This window comes from Labrus bergylta, chromosome 4 (genome assembly GCF_963930695.1).
Source record: "Labrus bergylta chromosome 4, fLabBer1.1, whole genome shotgun sequence".
Classification (NCBI taxonomy): Eukaryota; Metazoa; Chordata; class Actinopteri; order Labriformes; family Labridae; genus Labrus; species Labrus bergylta.
In genome coordinates, this window is record NC_089198.1 from 34,174,367 (window position 1) to 34,182,720 (window position 8,354).

General features: G+C 40.4%; 1 long non-coding RNA gene across 1 annotated transcript; it reads left to right on the plus strand.

Annotated features, from left to right (window-relative positions):
* The first annotated feature begins 25 nt into the window (after positions 1-25).
* LOC136179104 (uncharacterized) lies at positions 26-4,180 on the plus strand. The gene is made up of 2 exons (XR_010666385.1): positions 26-366; positions 3,962-4,180. It is a non-coding gene; the product is annotated as an uncharacterized lncRNA (long non-coding RNA).
* Positions 4,181-8,354: the final 4,174 nt, after the last annotated feature.

Genomic DNA, 8,354 nt, shown 5'->3' on the forward strand with positions numbered 1-8,354 from the left:
GGTGCATGCCGCCGCCTACTGGCAGAGCCTCACCTGTCATCATCAAAAGTAAAAAAACAAATAATGATTAAATAAAATAAATATATATATCATTCTACTGATCTGTGTTATAAGTGTTATTTCTGTACGATTCCAAAAATGTCAATCATTTTCATGATCAAAATCGCTGAATTCGTATATTTCCGGCCGGAGACATGCGAGGTGAGGCAGAGACGAGTTGGAGGATATGTAGCAGCTTGGTCCGTCTGATTTCTCCTCTTTTTTTTACTGAGTTTGGAGAGTTTGTTTAACACATATCTGACAACATACATGGATTGCTGTGCGGTTAACAGACCATCCAAGAAGTTGATGCTTCAGTTTTTTTCGGTAAGTGATATAGTAGTGTTAAATTTACTGTATACTCATGTGTCGGTATTTATATTTACGGACCTAGCTTGTTTAGCGTTAGCTTGTAAACCAGTCGGCTAACTGTACTCAGTGTAGCCCATTATTTACGGTCAATGGTTTAGCCGATCAAGACACCCATTCATGCCAAAGAAGCTAATGGCAACATAGCCAGCCAGGACTATTAAATTGGGGGAAAATGTAATTCTGAAGTGTTAGAAATTTTAGTTGGTAAGATGTTGTAAGACAGAGTTTGTGTGATGTTAGAAGCTATAAAGGTTCACCTCGGTGGTTAACCGCAGACTGTAAATATGGTTACCTGACGTTATGATGAATGTTATACTCCACGTAAATGTCGACATTAAAAGACAAACTTTGTGTATAAGTTCAACATTAATCAGACGATACCCGCTGGTTAAACATGTTATAGAGGATGATATTAACGTTACATGGTTGACGTTCATTTCGACGGCCCACAAACTCAAACTTCAACATTTTCTCTCATTATTATAACATAAACAGGCGATAACAAGTACAAAACTAAAGATGTCGACAGAGATCAGCTATATGTTGAAGCTTGAACAGAAAAATTAGATTTGTGCAAACGGTTACCAAATTAATTTTTTTTGTCTCTTTGTATGAGTTCAGGGAAAATTAACATGGTTATTAACATAGTTCTTAATTGTTACAGATGCTCTTACAAAGAATATAGCAGTAGAAATATAAAATATAAATAACATATGGAATGAAAATAAGATATAAAGCAATTAGTACAAGAAATAGTTTGAAGAATACAGCCATGTACCGAGCTCATGTTAATAATAAATGAGCTACTCTATGTTCTGTACTAAAGCACAGAGAGTTGGGACCTACAATTCACTTAGCAGACGCTTTTATCCGAAGCGACGTACATCAGAGAGTAAGCACAACACAAGCAAGGATCTAGAAAAAGGGAACAATGTCAGTAAGAGATTGGACACACAGGTGCTGACAGGCATTGCACAGAGGCAAAGCACGACATTGACAGCAGTTCTTGAGAGCTCTAATCAGTATAGAAACCATCTTATAAGTCATTGTTATCAAACAAAAACAATCGTGACAACCATCATCATCATCAATGATATCGAAACCATCATCATTAAGTTAGTAGGTATTCATGAAAGAGCTGGGTCTTTAGCTTTTTCTTAAAGGTGCAGAGGGACTCTGCAGATCGAATGGAGTTCGGAAGTTCAATCCACCACCGGGGGGCAACAGAGGAGAAGAGTCTAGTCAGAGACTTAGGACCCTGTTGTGAAGGTTGGATCAAATGCCTTTCATTGGCAGAACGTAGTGGGCAGGAGGGAGTGTAGACCTGGATGAGAGAGTTAAAGTAAGGAGGAGCCGTTTTTGTCGCTGTTTCGTAAGCGAGCAGAAGAGTTTTAAATTTGATGCGAGCAGTAACTGGGAGCCAGTGTAAGGAGATGAACAGCAGAGTGACATGTGCTCTTTTAGGAAGGTTGAAGACCAGTCGTGCTGCTGCATTTTGTATCATTTGCAGAGGTTTGATAGTGCACGTAGGAAGACCTGCCAGTAGAGAGTTGCAATAATCGATGCGTGATATCACAAGAGACTGTACCAGGAGCTGTGTAGCGTGTTCTGACAGGTAAGGTCTGATCTTCCTGATGTTGTACAGAGCAAATCGACATGACCGGGCAATCGAGGCTACTTGAACCTTAAAATTTAGCTGGTCATCAATCATGACACCCAGGTTCCGGGCAGACTTTGTGGGCATGAGTTTGGTTGTTCCAAGCTGGATATTGATCTGTGGTTGCATAGAGGGACTGGCTGGGATGACAAGGAGCTCAGTCTTTAAATGGATGAATGAACGGCACCTTCAACTCAATCTTTCAGAGATATCAGCAAGGCATGATGAGATTCTTGTAGAGACTGTAACATTGTCTGGCGGGAATGACAGGAAGAGCTGGGTATCGTCAGCATAGCAGTGGTATGAGAAGCCATGAGAGCGGATTATTGAACCAAGTGAGCTTGTGTATATGGAGAAGAGAAGTGGACCAAGCACTGACCCTTGAGGTACCCCTGTGGATAAGCTGTGCGCTTTGGACACTTCTCCCTTCCACGGCACTCTAAAGGATCGCCCAGAGAGGTAGGACACGAACCAGCCGAGGGCAGATCCTGAGATGCCAGGTTCAGAGAGTGTGGATAGGAGGATTTGATGGTTGACTGTGTCAAAGGCAGCAGACAGGTCTAGCAGTAACAGAACTGAGGACTGACCCGCAGCTCATAGCAATTCTGTTACTGACAGTAGTGCAGTTTCAGTAGAGTGGCCCCGCTTAAAGCCTGATTGATTTGGGTCAAACAGATCGTTTCTGGACAGGAACTCAGAGACTTGCTTGAAGACTATGAAGTATTTTTGACAGAAAGGGCAGAAGAGAAACTGGTCTGTAGTTTTCAACCTGGGCTGGGTTTAGTATGGGTTTCTTGAGCAGAAGAGTGACCCGAGCTTGCTTGAATGCGGTGGGGAACACACCCGTTGACATAGAGGAGTTGATGATATGCTTAAGTGCAGCATTAAGCGGAGAGGAAATGGTCTGCAGGAGGCTTGATGGTATTGGGTCCAGAGGACAGGTGGTGGGCCGAGAGTCTAGCACAAGCTTAGAGACTTCATCCTCAGTCAGAGAGGAGAATGAGTCGAGTGAGGCACTTTTGGTTGGTGCCTTTGGGCTGAGTTGGGCTCAGAAAACTGGTTGCTGATGGTTGCAACCTTTTCAGTAAAATACGAGGCAAACATGTCTGGTGTGAACAGATCGAAGGGTGGAGGAGGAGGTGGTTGAAGCAGTGAGTTAAAAGCAGAAAACAAAATTATTGTATCTGTGGCATTGCATATCTTTTTCTGATAATATGTTGTCTTGGCCGTTTTCAGGCTGGAGGAGAATGAGACAAGTCTTTGCTTATAGCCATTGAGGTCAGCGGACTGTTTGGATTTTTGCCATTTTCTCTCTGCTGACCTCAGCCCTGCTCTTTGCTCTCTTATGACTTCCGTGAGCCATGGGCTAGGGTGGGTCTTGCGAGCTTGTTCAGAGATGAGGCTAGTGTGGAGCAGAGTGTGTCTGTAGCCTCGTCTGTAGAGAGTGCGATAAATACCTTTTGGGCAGGCATGGCAGCCATTACCTCGTTAGACAGCTGAGCTGGCTTGAGCGATCGCATGTTTTGTGGGTGTGCCTGAGGGAGTTCCGGGAGGGAGACCTCTTAATGATTTAAATAATTCAGGTAGTATTTGTTTCATGTAAAGATGAAGTACCATCCACAATAAACTGCTCAATTTTTCCTCCAAAATCTGAGATAATTTTATGTAGAATATAATTCTGTAAGTGAGTGAGAGAGCTGAAAATAGCACAATTACAATAAGGTTTATCTTCTTAACTTTGAATAGATGTTGATTACCTGAATACTGTACTTTTGTTGTCTGGGTAGTACACTGTTGAATTTGCGCTTACACACATGTACAGTATACAGAAAATGCACAAAAAATGATTTAATGAATAACTGCTATTTTCTCTCTTTCTTTGCCATCCTGAAGACCCCACAACTAAAAGTCCATGTTCTCCTGGATCCATGTCACATGCTCAAGCTTCTTCAGAATGACTTTTCAACAGTCGGAAGTTCTGGTGAGAGAAGATGGTCAGCAGATAAGACGGCAGTACATGAAGGAGCTCCACAAGCTTCAGGAGAAGGAGGAGGGTTTGCACCTTGGAAGACTGTATTCATGCTTCAGCTGTTCAAATAAATATAGATCTCCTCCAAAAAACTTGCAATCAAATCATTTTCTTCCCATTTTAAAACCCTTTGTCCAGTTTAGATGGGAGAAGTTGATATTATGCGATATTGATTTGGGAAGACTACATTTCTAAATCATTTTTAACTGTGTTTTTATTGACAAGTTATTGATCTTATTTACTCTCCATGTATCTTGATTTAAGAATAGGGCTGTGTTTAAGGGCATATTTTTGCAATGACTCTGTTCCATCCCATTTTAAGAAATGAACTACTATACTACTAGTATTTGGTAAAAAAAAAATGTCAAAAGAATAAAAAGTTGTGTAAAAATAGACTTCCTTACCTTAGCTATTGAGTTGAGCATTAATGCACATTTTAGTTTTGTCATTTCAAATCTGAAATGTATACTCATAAGTAGAGACAAAGGAGTGCATTTATATAGAAATATTCATTTAATCTGAAAAACTACATTCAGAAAGTCTGTTTTTACAGCAGAGATTAACATGTTTACAGCTTGGTACAAAAAACAAATAGGTCTGATTAGCTCATGTCTCGATTGACACACACTGTACGGGGGTCGTTTGATTTGATGAAGGATAAGAGTTATTCACAATAAGGGGTGTAGCTGACCATCTTGACAGGCGGGTGTGGTGTAACAGTTTGTCAAGAGGCTTAAAACCCGCCTCAGCTCCAGCTCTCAGCCTGTCGCTATAGGTTAAATGAAGGTAAGGGTGAGAGAGCATTTCAAGCATGGAGACCGCCATCGATGCTGGAACATGTGGGTGACATCACTCAGGCCATCCGGGGGAGACCTCCCTCGCAGCGTGCTGTTGAAGAGAAGCAATCAAAGTCCACCCCAGAAGAACCAACAAATGCAGATGTTGTTGAGGCCCAGGTTTCTTCCTCTGTCTCTGCAGCTCTCTGGGCACCTTGACGGACCAGTCACCAATAATGCACAGTGTCTATAGGAGAAATACAAAGGTGTTCAATTAATGCCTCAGACAAGACAAAATGTACAGTTAACTACATGTGACAGCTCAGGGTGTTTTTTTTGTTTTTAGCCACATCTGCAGGAATAATATTGAACAAGGTAGCTTCAATAATAATAGATGCCAGTCTTAAACACTATTTTTTTCTAATACTTACAGTTTTTGGTGTGAAGCTGACACTGGCCACAGACTCCATGACTTCACGGGGTTCTATAGAAAACAAATGTCTTATAATAAATACTAAATAATTATTTTTCAATTGTCATGTTCATCCACATCGCTGTTGACATCAGTAAATATAAGACACAAACATTACTCTTTTTGTCAGAACAGTAACATGAACTGTATGCATTGTAATATTGATTTCTTCTGGATGTCTGTCATATTTATTTACAGTCTATGGTCTATCAGTAGTTTTATTAACAACAACAAAAAGAAAAAAGACACCAAAGCTCTGTCTTTTATCATTTTAAAACAGACTTCGTATCCTTAAACATGTTCTTACACCCAAGTAATGATTTGTAACACAATGTGAGAATTTAAATGCAAAGATTAGCCTCAAAATGTTTCTTACATTTTATGGTAAAACTTTGCTATTGTATTGCTCTGCTAACCCGGACAAAGTCTAGTAACTGCTCTGACAAATAACTAATAACCATAATTGTATATTTAAAAAAGTGTAGTTTTAGGACTTTAATAAAATATTTGGGTTGAATAATTCGTTTTAACTGTGTTGTAGAAAAGTTAACTTACTGTTTATAGAGATAACTCAGGACGAGCAGGAAAGCAGTAGGGGATGATAGCAGCCTAGTCGTTGGCTTTGATTAGTGATGTGTCGTTCGTGAACGATTCGTTCAAAACGAACGAATCATCTGAGTGAACGAACTGAACTGAATCACTTACTGAAAAGAGTCGCTCATTTCTCAACTTCAGTTGCGCTCTCCTCTCTCCCGTCTTGTGTCTCTCTCTCCAGACTGCGAGAGTCGCTCAAAGCCCGCCCTCCCTCTCCCTTTCATGTCAGTGATACATTACGTACTGACTGAACCAACAGGACGGAGTCGGTCAGGAGCTCTGTGTCACTCAAGCCCGCCCCTACTTCTCCCTCTCATGTCTCGAAAATTGAGGAAGTAGCAAATATATTATTTAACATTTAGGTGTCGCGAAAATGTATGTGCTTTTTATAGCTGCTGTCAGTTTGCAAACGGCTTTTATATCAAACTTAATTTCACTCAGCTGACTGTTTTAACATCCACTAACGATCGTGTTTCAGTCAGTACAGTGTGTGTGTGACTAAGGCTGGTGACTCGCAGTCTCGCTCGTTCACGTTCAGTCAGTGATTCGTTCACTGAACATGCTGACTGAAGCTCCGACACGAATCACTGACTGAACGTACTGAGAGGGAGAGAGAGACTCGGAGCTCCCGTTCCTTACGTTCAGTGACTGAATGACTGACTGAGAGGGAGAGAGAGAGACTCATAAAGTAGCCTAAGCCCATTATGGTTTTTAAAAATATTATTAAGAGCCCAAATCATGCCCTTTTTGGGGTTCATATATTTAATCTATGTATCTACTTTTGTACGTTCACAATAGCTAAAGTTCTAAAAAAGTGTCTGTTTTCATGTACTGTTCCTCCTTGCTCCCTCTCCGCTCTGAGTCCGTCAGCTACGCTCTGCTGAGCCCACACTGCAGAGCCCCGCATGGGCCAAGTCTGCTCTGATTGGTCTGCCGACTGCTTTGTCGTTATAGGCCCTATTCACGCTGCACGTTCCGAGAGCAGAAATGGCAAAGCCAGTGGAGACGTACTTCTGGCTACTCTGGTCCGGTGGGAGAAACGGGCTGTATCTGAATTGCCAAGTACCTACTCAATCTGTCAGTAGGCAGTACCTACAATCCGTGCTGTATACTGTTAGTACCTACTGTTCAGTAGGCGCGCACAGTAGGCAGATATTTGTTCCTACTTCTTCTGATTCATTCAGTATGGAAGTGCATTTACGTTACCTGAACCAGCCGCATCCACCCGTTTTCTTTTTTGTTTTTTTTGTTTAGCTTTATTCAAGAAGAGTAATGCGCATATACAGTCAGGTAAACAAAAAACAATATCACAATGTAAATCAAGTCAAAGGCAGATTAAATAACTAAATAACATACAGTAGCCTTCATAAAGAAAAGTACAAATGAAAGACAGTATTAAACAGAATATAAAGTAAAATAAACCAATCTAGATGCATTTAAATAGTGACATCATTATTTAAATAGTGGGGGAAAGGTTTTATAATAATGCAGATATTTGTTATATTTGCTGTTGTTAATTAAAAGTAGCGATTTCAGTCGGGACTTTAACTCTAGATTAAAAATTGATTCAATTAATCCACGCTCGTTTGTTTTGATTTGGAGGCGGACGTGACGTGACAATTTACGTTTAATTTCACACAGCATTGTGGGAGTTAAAATACAATTCATTTCCTGAAAGCACGCATCTGATCCATACTGCATAAAAACCGGAAGTTAGTATCCATACTGAAATGTTCAGTATACTGAGGTGGACCCAAAAAATGTATACTGAATGACCACGAAAGTTCAGTATACTGAAACTCCGTACTGAATAGTACATACTGCATACTGAACTGTGACAATTCGGAAAGGGCCATGGAGACAAAATGATATTTACGAAGTTTCTTCACAACCTGCCGAAGACTACAATGGCTGATGTTAACAGAACAGCCGACATGTTTTCTTTAACAACAGGCTCTAAGCTTAAGAAAGGATACAAGTTCTTCGTCGAAAGCTATTTATTCAACTATGAAGGTAAGTCTTGAAGTTAAGCTTTCTAGCTAACTAACTCGGCTAACAAATAAACAAGCTAACTGTTTTACCCATGAAGCAATTCAGTCAGTCATATCATCTCTGGCTATATGGATGTTGAGTTTATTTTATCATCTGGTTAGTCAGAGTCAAGTTTTACGATTTTAAAACATTTTTAAAAATTATTTGAAACATTTTCCCCTTTTCCCAGATATATACAGTATCAGACATAGTAGAGGGAGACGTGGCAATTCGGGCAAGATGCCACAGATCAATGAAGAAAAAAGAGCAGCCATATTACCTCCAGGTTTCCCATAGAAATAATTAAGGTTCCTGTTAAAGTCGATGTAGGCTACTGCGGTTGCAGTCTATTGTGGCTATGTTAACGTGTCATCAAGGTAACTT